Source organism: Pan troglodytes, chromosome 19, assembly GCF_028858775.2.
Source record: "Pan troglodytes isolate AG18354 chromosome 19, NHGRI_mPanTro3-v2.0_pri, whole genome shotgun sequence".
Classification (NCBI taxonomy): Eukaryota; Metazoa; Chordata; class Mammalia; order Primates; family Hominidae; genus Pan; species Pan troglodytes.
In genome coordinates this window covers 86715164-86731677 of record NC_072417.2, presented here as the reverse complement: position 1 = coordinate 86731677, position 16514 = coordinate 86715164, and the positions used below count along the sequence as shown (strand labels likewise).

Sequence of the window (16514 nt, the reverse complement as noted above, 5' to 3'; positions counted from 1 at the left end):
GAGTGACCAGGAGCCCGGGGCAGCTGGTGACCCACCCCTCCAGGCATTCGTGAGGTGTCAGAAGAGGGGGCCCCTTGAACGGGGCCTGCAGAGATGGCTAAGAGTCCATCAGGCAGATGAAATGATTTGCTTTCCTCACACTTACCAAGCTTAGAAATGACCTCCTTCATGCATGTGAATGACTTTATTCATGTATATGACTCACCTTCCTCATGCATGTGATGATCTTATTGTATGTGACTCACTTTCATGCACGTGATGACCTTATCCATGTATGTGACTCACCTTCATGCATGTGACGACCTTATTCATGTAGGTGATTCACCTTCTTCATGCATGTGATGACCCTATCCATGTATGTGATTCACCTTCATGCATGTGATGACCTTATTCACGTATGTGATTTGCCTTCTTCATGCATGTGATTACCTTATACATGTATATGACTCACCTTCTTCATGTATGTGATGACCTTATTCACATATGTGACTCGCCTTCTTCATGCATGTGATGACCTTATTCACATATGTGACTTGCCTTCTTCATGCGTGTGATGACCTTATTCACATATGTGACTCGCCTTCATGCATGTGACGACCTTATCCATGTACATGACTCACCTTCTTCATGCATGTGATGACCTTATCCATGTATGTGACTCACCTTCTTCATGCATGTGACGACTTTATCTATGAATGTGACTCATTGTTTGTCTTCCCATCCCCCTAAAACATAAACTCAATGAGAGCAAGGCCTTTGTCTACTTCTTTTTAATCAGCATATCCCCAGTGCCTAGCTCAGTACACCATAAGTACTCAAAACTACGTGCTGAATCGTTGGGAATGAAGGCCAAGGGGGAGTCAGGGTGGGAAGGACCCTGACAGAGGGTGACAGGTGCCTGCCCCATCCCACCGATCTTAACAGGAATCACCCCCTGACTTCCCCTCCGACAGGTCCCAGGACGGCCTCACCAAGAGGTGCATGGCCATGACCCATCCACCTTCATAACTCCCAGATGCACCGAGTTGCCATGGAGAAGGCCCAGATGAGGTCCCTGGGCTGCACCTGCTTGCCAGCAGGTACAGAGCAGCGGGTGGGGGCCGCTGGCTGGCCCTGCCACGCACCCCTCAGGCTCCTGCTTCTGCCTCCCCGAGCCTCAGTCCTTTTAGCTCTCATTTGTAAGTGGGCCTCAACCCAAGCGCAAGATTCAGTGGGAATCCGGCCGGGTTCCCAGACGCTTAATTGGAGCTGGGCTCTTCATTACCTGCACACCTGTTCCCCAACACCATATGGTCTGAGGTAAATAGACTATAATTGTTTATCCAGAGTCTGTTCTGCCGTGAGTGAGTGAGTGCAGGGCCGCCTCCGCCGCCACCTCCACCTCCCCCGCCATCACCCCTGCCACTGATCCCTCACCGGGCTGCTGAAGGACGAAGCCCCACACAAGGTTAAAGAGTTTACAGCTGTCCCGGCAGAGCCACCTTCCACGTCTGGGGCCCATCTTGGAGCAGCTTCTCCTCCAGCTCCAAGGAAAAGTCCCTGCCCAGCTATGCAACTGCTGGGAGCTTGGCAGCCGCGTCTCCCTTCCACTGTGGCTGAGCAGCCGGGCCCCTCGCTAGCCCTGGGATCATTTATCTCTTTCCCTGTGGAGGCTGGAGGACGTCTGAGAAGGGCCTGGGCTTTGGAGCCTGGAAGGCATGGGCCTCACCTGCATCTCCGCGCGGCCACTTTCCAATTTAGTGGCCTCAGGTGAGTTTCTTCACATCTTAGGCTTTGGCCGCTGCGTCTACCAAAAATCAGGGCATGATTTTTTCTGCATCACGTGGTCGTTCATAACAGAAGGCGTTAATGTTCACGGGGTACGTCCTGTTGGGTCAGCATGCTGCGGTGTGCTTTAGAGAAAGGACCTCTTGGAGGAAAGCGCTTTGATGGTAAACACTTTACAGAGGAACAAAGTCAGGCTTAGGCGGGTGAACCCACTTGCCCAGTGCTACCCAGCCAGAAACTGGGGGAGCTGGAATTCTAACCCAGTTCTGTCAATTTTGGAAGCTGATCTCCTGACCACCATCCTATATTTACCTGATGAGATCATGCATCAGAGGGGCCTGGCCTGGTGCCTGGCATATCGAAGAAAATCAATAAGTGCCCATTCTTTTCTCTCTGCCCTTCCTTCAGTGAACAGATGCCCCCGCCACCGCCACTCAGGCTTCTGGGAGGCATCCAGAGCTCTGGGCTGCCAGTGTGCCCTACCCCAAGATACAGTATAAATAGAGCACAGCCCGGTCCCCTCCCCAGTCCCCTTGCCTTTGTTCCTGGCCAGCCCTACCAGGAAGAAGTGGCCCTTTCCCACCATGCAGCCGATCCCCAGATAGTCCTGGACCGCCACGCAGCCAGGCAGAAAAAGGAGGAAGGCAGGACGGCAGGCAACGCCCCCACAGAGCTGAGCTCTCAGCCTCGGAAGGAGTCAGATGAGTTGATCTTAAGAAACAGCAAGGGCCCCTGAGCATTCTGGGGGCTCTGGCTGAAAGCATGACCCCATGCAGGAGGCAGAGTGCTGGGCACCTTGGGGGGAACCAGAGCCACATGAGAGCCTGGACACTCGGGGCACCTGGGACCTCTCTTCAGGGGCACGGGAGAAGGCTGCTCTTCACCATCTCGCCACCTGAGTTTTTCCCTTTCCTGCCCAGAGCTCCTCCGCCTGCCCAGAGCTGCTCCAGGAGGATGGATGGCTTCCCCAAGCCCAAGAGAACAGATGCTGTGTCCTCTTAATCTGCACAGAATTGGTCTTTAATATGATGAAGGGCTTCTAGACCTTTCAGCTCTGACGGATCCCCTATGTAGCAGAGTCACTGGCTCTTACCAGAGCCTACCTGGGCAGGCAGACACCCTCAGGTGGGCTCAGAGACGGTCTCACCCCCAGCCAGTCGGCAGCAGCTTCCCCAGCCCAGAGAAAGGATGAGACCCAAGTCCTATCCTTCAAGACACTGTCATCCCCCTGGATAGACAGACACCAAGTTCCCACTACACACACACTCATCGGTCCACAAAGAGGAGCTCCACACGTGAAGCACGTGGCCACAAGGAAGCCAGAAAACCACGGGGAGCAGAAACAAGCAATGCTTGTGGGATAATTGGGGAAGTCTTCCTGCAGGAGGTGCCCCCAGGGGCCTTGAGAGCTCTGATCCCCATCAGTTACCTGCTGGCTCTGTGGAAGGTAGAGAATCAGGCAGGAACAAGAATTGCAACCAAGAAAAAATATATATGAAAAAAATAGGAAAAGCTTTTCCTAGCAAGTTTTCCATCTGCCTACGGGGAGACCCTTTGAAGAAGAGCCTGGGGCCCGAGCAGCAGCAGCAGCCACCTCTCCCATCTCCGGGGAGGGGAAGAAGTTTTAAAAGATACTTAAGCTGCTGTATAAATTGGCCCCTCAGGGGATGCCATGCAGATCTGCCTTGGCCTGATGAGCATGGGGATATCTGCAAGCCCAGGCATCAGGCAGGGCTGCTGGAGTGGTCAGCAGGGTGCCCCCTGCCCTGGGCATGGGAAAGATGCAGTGTCCTGGAAACAAGAGTCCAACTCCCTGGGAATGTGAGCCTCTGAGGAAATCTCTGTAACTCAAAGACTTGGAGGGCCGGGCACGGTGGCTCACGCCTGTAATCTCAACAGGTGTGGGGCCAAGGTGGGCGGATCACGAGGTCAGGAGTTCGAGACCAGCCTGGCCAATATGGTGAAACCCCATCTCTACTAAAAATACACAAATTAGCCAGGCGTGGCGGCATGCACCTGTAATCTCAGCTACTCGGGAGGCTGAGGCAGAAGAATCACTTGAACCTGGGAAGTGGAAGTTGCAGTGAGCTGAAATTGTGCCATTGCACTCCAGGCTGGGTGACAGAGCGAGACTCCATCTCAAAAAAAAAAAACAAAAAAAAAACAAAGACTTGGAAACTGGACTCAGGTGTTCTGGTCAGGGTCCTGGTTGGGGGCTGGAGCCCTGCATGAAAGGGAAGAGGAAGGAATGTGTCCTGGACTCCTGTTCTATGGCTGGACACGGGACCAGGCACTTTATAGACACTCTCTCATTTAACCTTCGAAGACCTTCCTGCTAGGTATCATTGCTACTCCCATTTCACAGATGAGAAAACTAAGGGCCAGAGAGATGAAGTCACTTGTCCAAGGTCACAAAGCCAGAAGGGGCCAGAGGCGGCATTTGAACCCAAGCCACACACTGTGCCTCTCTTTGAACGTTCCACTTCAGTTAGGGAAGGTGGAGGAGCTGGAGACAGTCCCCAGACCTCTGCAAACTGTCCTGGACTTTGTGGCACAGCCTTGGGCCCTGAGATGCAAGGGACACACAGAGCGGGCAGGGTTTGAGATGAGGGAGAAGGACTGTTCTCCTGGGCTCGTTCCCTTATCAGAACACCTGTGTCCAGCTTCAAAGCCACGGCTGTCACTGCCAGGGCCCCACCCACACCTCCTGGGCACCCAGCAGTCAGCACATGGCACAGACATCTAGGACTCACCTGAGGGCTTCTCTCAGCCCAGGTAGGGGCTGAGCTCAAGGGGCTGGGGAGTGAATGTCCTTGGAAGCAGCCTCGGCCAATGTCAGATGGACTCAGAGGATGAAACCTCCAGGTGCCTAAGTTCCCCAGTGGAATTTGGCCCCACTGCCCATGGCAGTAACCTGCTCAATAGCACAGCATCCTGTATTCACTTCTTCCTGTCCCCATCTCCTTCCCCACTCCCCTACTAGTACTTCCCAAGATCACCTCCCAAAGAAATAAATGCATGCAACCCCTTGTCTTGGGTCTGCTTCGGGGGGAACCCAAGCTAAGCCCTCCCCTGTGCATCCTTCCTGCACCCATCCCTGTGCCTCCCGTCCACCTGACCCCCATGCATCAGGAGAATGAAGGTAGGTTTTCTCCTTGAGGAAACATAACTAATAACAAGATCACAAGCAACCCAAAGACACAGACATCAAATATTACACACCCGGAGTGAGATCCGTATCTCTCTATCTGGAGCGCCGTGCTTTAGAGTGATAGCGCGGCCGCCGACCCTCTCATTGATGAAGTATGTTATAAGTGCTAAGTAATAATAATACTGTAAAATGCCTCAGTGCTCAAGCATGAGCTCTGGGCTCCAGATAAAATGCCAGACAGATAGATTAGCAGGCGGAGGAAACGCTCCAAAAGCCATCTCCCCACAGCTCCCTGGGCCTAATAGACGGGTCCAATCAGCCCACTTCAATTACTACTTGGGGACTATTAGCCAAGAGGCTGATTAAATCCCCTGCTCAAGCACCTGTGCTGTGCAGAGCTGGTGACAGCAGGACAGCAGGACGTGAGAACGAGGAGAATGAGATGGTGTGCGCTTTCCTTCCCTGGGATAGGGGATTGTGCAAGTCGTCTGGGCAGATCTGGGCTAGTCCTGCTGCAGTTCCCCATCTGTCCTTACTGAGCCATGTCCGAAGCCCAGGCCTCCATCCCCCAGCACTGGCTGGGCCCGGAGCAGGGCTGGCCATCCTCTGCTGTCCTCCTTGGCTGACTCCTCTCCACTTTCCATCAAGAGAAAATGGAGAGGCTGAATGAGGCCATGGAGAACCGGAAGGACAGCTGATTTGCTTGTCCTCGGGTGATAATTTGGGGGAAGGAGGTGGTTTTGCCGCAGTGGAGAGCCATCAGAACCAAACCCAGGTGGAGGGGAGCACCAGGCAGTGAGGCCTATCTCAGAGTGAAAGGCAGGAAGAGGGAACGATGGCCAAAGCATTAGACAAGGGCCCTTGAGGACTGTGGGCCCCAGAGGCTAGAACTTGAGTAGGGGCCATGAGAAATGCAGAGAAGGAGAGGTTCCAACTCCCAGACACTGCCTTCCACAGGGGCTGGGGGGCAGGTGAGAGCACCCCAGGAGCCACAGGTGGGTGACTGTCAGCCTCAATCTCCACTAGCCCCCAGACACCTGCTCCCTGAGCCCCATCTGTTCCAAGGTATGAAAGTTCAGAGTGACAGCTGTCGCTGCAGTGGGAGGGGCAAGGCCTTCCCCAGTGGAAATGTATCATGTGTGTCCTGCTGAGCCAGGGAATCTTTTTTCATACAGGGCCTTTGACCTTCAGAAAAGTATTTGAATCAAGGAGTGCGGGAGGAGGAAGAGGACGAAGAGAGAAAGGGGGGAGGGAAGGAAGAGGGGGAGGGGAAGGAGAAAGCAAAGAAGGGAAGGAGGAGGAAGAGGAGCGGGAGGAAGGGGGGAGGGAAAGAAAGAGGAAGAGAGAAGAGGAGGAGGGGGAGGAAGGAGAGCGTGGGAGAAGGGAGAGGAAGCAGAAACAATTTACGCTGAATTTTATATTTGAGAGAGAACGCAAGGAAGCGTTTGATTTTTTCCTAGTCCATCTGAGAACAAAACAGTGTGAATGTTGCTGAACATGTGTTTTTTAAAAATGAAAAACAGAGAATGTAAAATCGTATCCAGGCCTCCCAACAAGTAATATCTAATGCTCACAACTGGGTCTGCCGATCCGAAGGGACAGGGCTGTGTGAGGGAGGAGGTGGGGAAGGGGGTACCTTTGACAACAGGCTAGGAAACCTCTGGGTCCCAGAGACCATGAAGCCGGAGGAACTCGCCCCTCCTTGTTGAAGAAGAACATATAAATGCTCCACATATGGAAACTCAACTTGTAAACTCTCATTACTCATGAGCCGGAGGTGAGCAGATGGGAAATGAAACGGCACCAGCAGCAAGCCGGGGAGCCCAAATGTGAGCGTGAACCGGCGCGGGGAGGCCGAGCCTGGGAGGGGCAGCCAAGGGCGGGAGGAGGCGGAGGTGGGGCCGCGGAGCAGGAGCAGGAGCGGCCCATGGGGGCTGTAACCGGAGGGGCCTGGGATATGGGAAAGACACCAGCAGGGAGGGCCGCTCACCTGCAGGTGGGCACAGCGGGAAACATGAGTGAGAGGCTCTTTCTTCCTTTTCATTCCAGAGGGTCTAAGAGAGAGGAGAAGAGGTGCCTGTGGATGGCAGAACAGACCCCGCCTGGGCCAGGTCTGGGCTCTGCTGCCACAACCCAAGTACATCCCATAACATTCCAAATTCCTCCGTAACCCTCTTTCAGGTTTTCATTCTAACAAAGGAGACGCCAGACTGGGGTCCTGCTCCGTGGAAACAGGTCTCTGCTCTGCCTGGGGGCCCCTCTCTGCTTTCTCCCGTGTTCCTTGCTCTTCTCCCATATTCCTTGGACTTCCACCCAAGCTTCAGAAGCCTGCCTGGTCACCTCAGTGGGATATGCGGCTTGGCGCATGAATCCGTCTGCTAGGGCCGTCATGACAAAGTGCCGCAGGCTGGGAGGCTTAAACAACAGAAATTTGTTCTCTCGCAGTTCTGGAAGCTGGAAGTCCGAGATCAAGGTGTCGGCAGGGTTGGTTTCTTCTGAGCCTCTCTTCTCCTTGGCTTGGAGGTGGCTGTCTTCTCTGTGTGTCTTCACATGGTCTTCCCTTTGTGTTTGTCTGTGTCCAAATCTCTCCTCCTTAGAAGGACACCAGCCATACTGGATGAGGATCCACCATCATTTTAGCTTGATCTTTTTTTTTTTTTTTTTTTTTTTTTTGAGACGGAGTCTTGCTCTGTCGCCAGGCTGGAGCGCGGTGGTGTGATCTCGGCTCACTGCAACCTCTGCCTCCCAGGTTCAAGCGATTCTCCTGCCTCAGCCTCCCGAGTAGCTGGGAGACATGCACGGCCACGCCCAGCTAATTTTTGTATTTTTAGTAGAGACGGACGGGGTTTCACCGTGTTAGCCAATATGGTCTCGATCTCTTGACCTTGTGATCTGCCCACCTCGGCCTCCCAAAGTGCTGGGATTACAGGCGTGAGCCACTGCGCCCTGCCTTGATCGCTTCTTTGAAGACCCCCCCATCTCCAAATGCAGTCGCTTTCTGAGGTGCTGGGGTTGGGTGTCCACATCTGGATTTGAGGGGGTTGCAGTGCAGCCCATGGCAACACCCAGCAGAGGAGATGCATAACAAGGGCAGGGTGGGGAAGGTAAGAGGCAGAGGTTTGGGAGGCTGAGGTGGGAGGATCACTTGAGGTCAGGAGTTCGAGACCAGCCTGTCCAACATGGTGAAAACCTGTCTCTACTAAAAATGCAAAAAAAAAAAAAAAAAAAAAAAAAAAAAAAATTAGCCAGGCAGGGTGGCGGGCACCTATAATCCCAGTTACTTCTTCCAAAAAAAAAAAGAAAGAAAGAAAGAAAGAAAAGAAGAGAAAAAGAAAAAGGAGGCAGGGGACAACTGCACAAACAGACCCCTTTCTTAAGCCCCCAAGTGATGGTGCTAATGGTCACCAGGGCAGAAAGTGGGCAGCCCCTCATTCAGGCAGACCTCAATTTACAACTCATGTGGCTTCTGTTTCTCCTTCTCCTCCTGCTTGGGCAAGGCCTGCTGTGTTCTGCCACCCTAAGTCTCAGGCAGCAAGTGGGACAGAGGTCTGAGAGGGAGGGGACCCGGCTGTTGTCGTCAACAACCCCCTTCCACCTTCTCCCGTCCTCAGGGCTCAGTGGGGAGCAGGGAGAGGGCAAGACCTTCATCAGCTTAAGTGACAATGATTGTCGGGGAGACTTGAGGCCAAGCCACTGAAGGTGAAGGGAAGAGGAAGGGAGAAAAGGCCAGGGATACTTGGTAAAGCTCAGAAGAAGGGAAACCGAGTCCATCTCTGCCACATCCCGGCTGTGGAGTGCTACACATGCCTTCTGGTGTTTCAAACCCTCATCACCGCCATGAATGAGGACGGCATCATCAGTGGCTCCATTTTCAGAAGAGCAAACAGAGGCCCAGAAGGGTCTGGTGACTTTCTAACACCACGACCGGCAGGTGGAGGACGTGGAGTTTGAACCTAGGTTTGTCCGACTGGCCAGCTCCCTTTCTGCTGCGTTTCCTGCCCTGCACTGCCAGGCTGTGCCTGTGTGTTAGGTCCCCAAGCTGGAGGGTGAGCCCCCGAGGTTACCAGATGTCAATATCAGGCAGATCGGCAGTCCAGGACCTCAGGGAAGGTTTAGAGGACGGCACAAACCAGAAGTCAGAAGTGAGCCCAAAGTCAGGAAACCGGGGATGACTGAATGCTGGGAAGAACAGGTGGTCTCCCAAATCTAAGAGGAAAGGCTAATTTGGTCAAAGCCCCAAACATGGGAGCCCTGAGGTGTGCTCTCAAAACGCATCTGTGTAGGTCTTGCCCTAACCCCACGCAGTTGCAGGCTCCCTGGGCCAGGAAGTGAAGGTCAAAACTATGCTTGCAGCATGATCCGAGTCCAAATGAGGGGGACACAGAAGTGAGTCCTTAATGTCTCAAGTTCCCTCTATTAAGGAAGACAGTCTCCTTGAGGGATCAGCCAGGTCACAGCAGACAGCAAGAAGCAGTTGAAGATGCAAACTCTGGTCACCCAGCGCTGACCTGGCCCAGCCATTGCTCTTGGGAGCAACACACTGTTGGGTAACCAGGAAGGAAGTTCTTAACAAGAGCTGGGGTGGAGCTGTAGTAGAAGGGGATCACACGTCTCCTCCGGAATGGCTTTTCAGCACTAATAACTGGGTGGGGATGCAAGGTCAATGAGTGAGCTCTCTCTCTCCAGCCCATCTATGTCCAGGATAATGGTGATGACAATAAGACCAGTGCCGGGCTTCCTGGGTTTACTGTATGACCTTGGCCGAGGGACTTAACTTACCTATGACTTAGTTTTCTCATCTGTAAAACGTGATAAACATAGCACCCACCTCACTGATGAGCCAACCCAGGCAAACATCTCCCAGCCTGCCTGGCCCACAGTGAGCACCTCTGAGCGTTAGTTGTCAGTGCGTGCAGCGGACAGATGTTGTCCCGCCCTCCCAGCAGCTGGTAGAAGGTTCCTCTTAGAGTGAGAGAACTGCCTTGCTTTTGAAAACTCTTTGATATGGTAAGGCCCCTGGTGAAAAAAGCTAGGACTTCAGAACCCGATGGGGGATTAACTGCTCTGTAAAAGACAAGGGAGGAGTGTGTTGGTTGCACTGGAAGGGGAGGAAGGACAGAGCCAGGGTCAGGAGGGTGGGGAAGCCAGGGGGTGCAGAAGGCTGGGAGGTTGCCCAGGGATTGTGGAAGGCTGGGAGGTTGCCCCCACCCTGCACCCCTCAAGTCTCACTAAACTCACAAAATTCTCCAGGCCAGTGGATGGTTCTGGGGAAAGGGTGAAAGGCTGTGTCTTGTATCTGTGTCTGCCCAAGTAAGGTCCCCGGTGGCCTCAGGCATGACGCTGAGGTTTGAAGCAAGGTTTCCTAAATCTCCAAGGGGTGAGGGATTCTATATTCACCACTGGGCTTCAGCTGGATCAGCTAGAGGCCAAAAAAAGTGAGCCACACAACAGAACCAGCTTCCCATGGACACGTCAGAGGGGGAAACCAGCATCTCAATAAAACCAAATCAGCTCCAACCTGAGGTCTCTGCCTGCTGGCTGCAACACAGCCCTCAGCTACCACCCTGTGTAAGTTTTGTCGCATTTCAAACAGCAAAGACAGTTGGATGTCAGAGACAGTTTGAGTCTCCGACTTTTGTGGAATTCCCAGTGCGAGAGCCTGCGGGCTCAGGGAAAATTTCCCCAGTGGCAGTGCTTTGCTCCCAACATGCGCCTCGCCTCCCAGCCTCCCCGCTATTGAATCCAGCATGATTGTCTCTGGGGCCCATAATGGAATTTTATCAGGGATTCCTATAACTGGATTGCTTATTTGCAGCCTTCCGCCGGCGGCAGCTCCAGATAAAGAATGCAGAGTATGTGCTTCGGTGTCACAAACTGTGCCTGGCCACCATCCATCATCCTGTCAAGACATCACTCCAGACAGCCCGGCTTCAAGCAGAACCAGGTTGGGGATTTTCCTCCCAAGAATAACAAACAGCAGCTAAGTCAGGTTAGGAGCCTCTGCTTCTCCCCCATCCCTTCATTACAGATGAATGAATTTTGGGTTTCCCCACATTGTCCAGCTAGTCCTCCTCCATTTCCTCAGGGCGTGGAGCAGCAAAAGTCACCAACCCTCATCCAGTTCGAGAAGCCTCTAAATGTCACAGTAAGTTTATGCAACCCTTGGCAGGTAGGATATGGAGATTGGAATAGCAAAAATTCTTTGCAAGTAGAGAGCATGTATAAAATTCATTCACGTACCTTATCCTGTTGATCTTTAGGGCCACCCTATAAGACAGGGATTGTATTCCCTAGTTGCCAGTTGAGCTGAATGAGACTCAGAGAAGTTAAGTGAGTTCTCCAAGGTCACATAGAGTCAGGGGAAGTTGGGGTCTGCTCCCAGTTCTTTTGACTCTAAATCATGCACTCCTGGTACTCCTTATGTTGCAGCTATTCTTTCTTCCCCATACTCCTCCTCTCCTCAAACTGTGTCTCTCTGTTGCTATCTGTCTTTCCATACCTAGTCCCGAGCATACAGTGAAGGTCTGACCATCTCAGAAGCTGCATGGAGGGAGGGTCTGGCCATCTCAGAAGCTTCATGGAGGGAGGGGCTGGCCATCTCTGTAGCTGCATAGAGGGAGAGGCTGGCCATCTCAGAAGTTCCATGGAGAGAGGGGCTGGGCATGTCACTGGCTGCATGGAGGGAGGGGCTGGCCATCTCAGAAGTTCCATGGAGAGAGGGGCTTGGCATGTCACTGGCTGCATGGAGGGAGGGGCTGGCCATCTCAGAAGCTGCATGGAGGGAAGGGCTGGCCATCTCAGAAGCTGCATGGAGTCGGGGTCTGGCCATCTCAGTGGCTGCATGGATTGGGGGACTGGCCATCTCTGTAGCTGCCCTTGATTGTCTCCAGAGAGGCACTGACTGATCATCGGCGAGTCTGCCTTCCCCTCCTCTGAATCATAACCAACCAGGATCAGCGAGGCTGGAGCTATGAGGGGGTTGCTTAGAGTGATCTAGTTCTCCTCTTTGATTGGATAGATCCAGGAGCCAGCTGAGGCCAGCACAATTCTCTCCCTAGTGAATGTGACAATAGGCCTGGGTCCTGATTCCCCACATCCTACTGCCTAACATGATGCACCCATCATCTCCAACCAAGAGACAGGGATCAGAGACTCAACATGTTAGCAAACTACAACTCACCCACATGCAAGCCAGCTGTCCAATGGGAATTCTCCTGATTGAGTGATGGGGTGGACTAAGGTTTCACACTTGCTTCCTCCAGTGATGCAGAGCACCATTTCCAAACCCAAATAGTCCTCTGGCTCCCAAAATGAGGGAGAAGACAGGAGGGGAAGGAGGAGCTAAGCTGCACCCATTATCAGTGAGCACAGGTGCAGGAGAGAGGGGGTGCCAGACACATCTCCACCTCCATCCCTGGATCTGTGATTGACAGGCGCTCATGTAATTCATAGAGGCCAAAGGGGATGAGGTAGGCAGAATAACAGCCCCCTAAAGATACCCATGTTCTAATCCCTAGAACGTGTGAATGTTAACCTTATATGGCAAGAAAAGGATTTTATAGATGTGATTAAGTTTAAGTTCTAAAAATGGAGAGGTTATCCCGGATTATCTGAGTGGGTCCGATCCGCAATCACGAGACGGAGGCAGAGGCAGATGATCGACCCCAGACAGGAGAGGAGAATGCAGCAGGGCCCGCAGAGGCAGAGGCTGGAATGGAGCAGCCCCAAGCCAAAGCATGCTGGCCACCACCAGAAGCCAGAGTACGTGAGGCACAGACCCTTCCCTGGAGCCTCCAGGGAAGCACAGCCCTGCTGACACCTTGATTTGGGCCCATTGAGACTTATATTAGACCTTTGGCCTCTAGAACTATGACAGAATACATTTCTGGTTTTTACACACTTTGTGTGTAAGACTGTGTTACCGCAGTTGCAGGAAACTCACACCAGGGACTAGAGCAGCACTGGTGGTGACCGCTGGTGCTGGCAGATCTGTCCAAGTGGACCAGGCCCTGGTTCCACAAGTGAGGCCCTCAGGCAGAGGGCAGGTCTGCACACCTGGAAGGGAGGTGGTGATTAGGTAATGAACAGTTCTTCCATTCCTGTCCCAATTGAACATGGTGGTCCCCTCTCTCCTATTCACCCTCGTCCAGCCTCCTCCCCACCAACCCCATCTGCCTCCCGAAAGGGCACTTACCTTCACCTTGCTGCTGCTCTGATGTATTTGTTTTTGCACTGCTATAAATAAATACCTGAGCCTGGGTAATTTATAAAGACAAGAGGTTGAATTGGCTCATGGTCCTGCAGGCTGTACAGGAAGCATTGCGGCATCTGCTTCTGGGGAGGCCTGAGGGAGCTTTTACTCATGGTGGAAGGCAAAGTGGGAGCAGGCGTCTTACATGGCAGGTGCAGGACCCAGAGAGAGAACAGGGAAGTGCCACACACTTTTAAACAACCAGATCTCACTAGAACTCACTCACTGTCTCAAGAACAGCACCGAGGGGGATGGTGTTAATCCACTCATGAGAATCCACCCCCATCATTCAGTCACCTCCCACAAGGCCCCACCTCCAGCACTGGGGATTACATTTCAACCTGAGATTTGGGTGGGGACACCGATTCAAACCACATCACCCGATATTTACCCATAGGTCTCAGGGCTTCTGCCCTCTCCCCAGGGTGTCAATATAGGCTAAGTCTATGGTCTGTCCAGGAACCCAAGCCTGAAGCAGGGGGCCTGACTGTACATTGTGAAGTCTGACATGGGTGGTGAGTGTCCGCCTCACTCCCTGCCACCTCCCTGCATCGGAGGTGAGTGGAGCCAACTCACCTTCTTCTTCCTCAAGGCCTCACTGAGACCCAGGACCAGCCCCAGGGTCTTGTGAACTCTCCCTTCTTTCCTGCCTGTCCCCACCTGCCACACACACACACACACACACACACACACACACACAGAGTCAAAGGTTAAGAGGCACTTTTTTCTTTCTTTCTTTCTTTTTGTGATGGAGTATTGCTCCATCACAAAAGAGATCTTGGCTGCAGGCTGATCTCGGCTCACTGCAAACTGTGCCTCCTGGGTTCAAGTGATTATCCTGTCTCAGCCTCCTGAGTAGCTGGGATTACAGGTAAGCTCCACCACAGCCAGGTAATTTTTGTGTTTTTAGTAGAGATAGGGTTTCACCATATTGGCCAGGCTGGTCTCGAACTCCTGACCTCAGGTAATCCACCCGCCTCAGCCTCCCAAAGTGCTGGGATTACAGGCATGAGCCACTGTGCCTGGCCAAGAGGCACTTGTTAAAGACCACATCCTTACAGGGGGAGAGGGTGCCTGGAGGGGGGATGCTACAGGGTGAGGAGGTGGTGGGCAGAGCTGTTCACCTGAAAATGGCACACACATGGCCCGGGGGTAAAAGTGGTGAGTAAGGGGGGGCAGGGCAGGGCAGGAGGGCATCACGGGACTCAGCTTGAAGGTGAAGAGTGAGGGAATAGGAAGAGAAGGAGGGCCAGGGCCACAGGAGCGGAGTTCAACATAGAAGCCAGCCTCCTGGATCAGGTGCCTGCGTAGTGACCCCTCCCGAAGGAGGAAAAGGTGGTCTGCAGAGGAGATGAGCAGGTAGAAACCAGGCAGCCTTTGGAGGTGCCTGGCAACAGGGAGCAACAGTGGAGTTCATGCGAAGTGGCTGGGCAGCTGAAACACGGTCCAGAGAAGCCCATTAATCATTCATTCATTCATTCATCCAGGAAAACACTCACTGGGCTCTGACTGCATTGGGCTAGGCTCTGGAGATACAGAGATCGGTGAGAAACAGTCCGTGATTTCCAGACATTTGAGCCAGGCAGAGAGATGGCAGTGCTACCAGTTCTGCTGTGGGAGGCTGGCCAGGTTCAGTGGGTACCAACTCCACGTGAATAGCTCTGTCTTCTCCTTCCTCTGCCTGTTGCACCCACCCCTCCAGGCACCTGCTCTACCTGAGGAGACATGGTTTTGAAGAAGTTCCACTTAACCTTTGAGTGTGTGGCGAGTGGGGATGGATGGGCATCCAGTCTCCTGGGGGTGGTAGGAGAGCACTTTCTCCTCATAGTGACCCTAAACCTGCATCTTGAAATGTAATTCAAACTGAATATGCAAGCAAGAGGTGGGGGCCGTGCAGGCAGATGGTGTCCCAGGACCAGGCACAGAGGCCTGAATGCAGCTGCTCCCTGTGTGGCTGGAGCAGCAGGTGGAAGGGCCATTGGCTGCGCTGGATGCAGAAGGATGCTGTCCCAAGAGGTCTGGACATTCTCTCAGGGGCAACGCTTTTCAGGTGGAGCAAGCTTCTTTTTGTGTTTTATAAAAGTAGGAAAGATGCATGGGTGAGGGGAGGGGTGGGAACAGAGCAGAGGGAGGGAGGGAGATCACCTGGAGGCTGTTGTCACAGACCATGCATCCCATAAGGGGGTGACATCACCCCCAAAGTGGCAAAATTGGTTCTTGGAGCGTGCCAGAAATCTTACCTTTATGTTTAAAGGCATAAAAATACACACAGCATAGAAACAGACACACAGTCTATCTGTGGCATTGCAATTTCATAGGGGCAGGTGATTAGGAAAAGACTTCTTGACAGGGAATAATGAAAAGAAGATTGGCCGACACTGACCTATGCTGTGCAGGTAGGGGCCACCCCCGCAAGTCAGAGGGGAGATGAGGGATAGGAGGGTGTGGCCAAGGAGTGTCAAGAATGACTGGAGTAGAGGATGAGAAATGGAGAAAGGAGAATCTGCATAAGCCCCACGCTTCTTGGGTCTGGGTGACTGGGCTGGGGGAAGGAGGGGGGATGCAATTTACCAAAAGAAAGCTTGTTAGGGGGTGAGCTAAGGGTGTACCAGGATGAGTGGCGACCCTCTAAAATGCATGACCACCTGGAACCTCTTTATTTGGAAATAGGTCTTCCAGCTCTAATTAATTAAGATGAGGTTATACTGGATTATGGTGGACCCCAAATCTAGGGTCTCAAAGGCTGATGTCCTTAAAAGGCCGTGTGAAAACACAGAATGACACACAGGGAAGAAGTCCTTGTGAAGACAGAGGCAGAGGCGGAGGCGATGCAGCCACAAGCCAAGGAATGCCAAGGATTGCCTGGAGCCCCAGGAGCAAGGAGGGATCCTCTTGCGGAGCCTTCAGAGGGAGCACTGCCCTGCAACATCTCGATTTTGGATTTCCAGCCTCTAGAACTGTGAAAGAATAAATCCCTTGTTTTAAGTCTCCCAGTTTGTGGTACTTTGCAATGGCAACTGCAAACAGCAGGTTCTGTTTGGGTCCCTTGGTTTGGAGGTTCCTGTGGAATGTGCAGCTTGACAGATCCAATAGAGACCTGCAGTTTAAGGAAGCAGTGATGGGTGGAGACACTGATTGCCACCAGCGTGCAAGCAGCATTGGGAAGAAGGAACTTGGCTGAGATGATTCAGGGTGAAAGTGGAGTGTGAGAAAGGCAGGGAGATCAGGACCAACCCCAAGGAAATACCATTCAAGGACAAGCATGAAAGATGCCCCCTTAAAAGGAGACACCAATGAATGAATAAATGGGGAAACAGAGAGAATAGTGTCCCAGGACCCATGGAA

At 52.9% G+C, this 16514-nt stretch overlaps 1 long non-coding RNA gene across 1 annotated transcript; it reads left to right on the top strand.

The window, feature by feature from the left end:
• The first annotated feature begins 15304 nt into the window (after nt 1-15304).
• LOC134808920 (uncharacterized) lies at nt 15305-16157 on the top strand. Its single transcript, XR_010153179.1, has 2 exons — nt 15305-15565; nt 15929-16157. It is a non-coding gene; the product is annotated as an uncharacterized LOC134808920 (long non-coding RNA).
• The last annotated feature ends 357 nt before the right edge of the window (nt 16158-16514 follow it).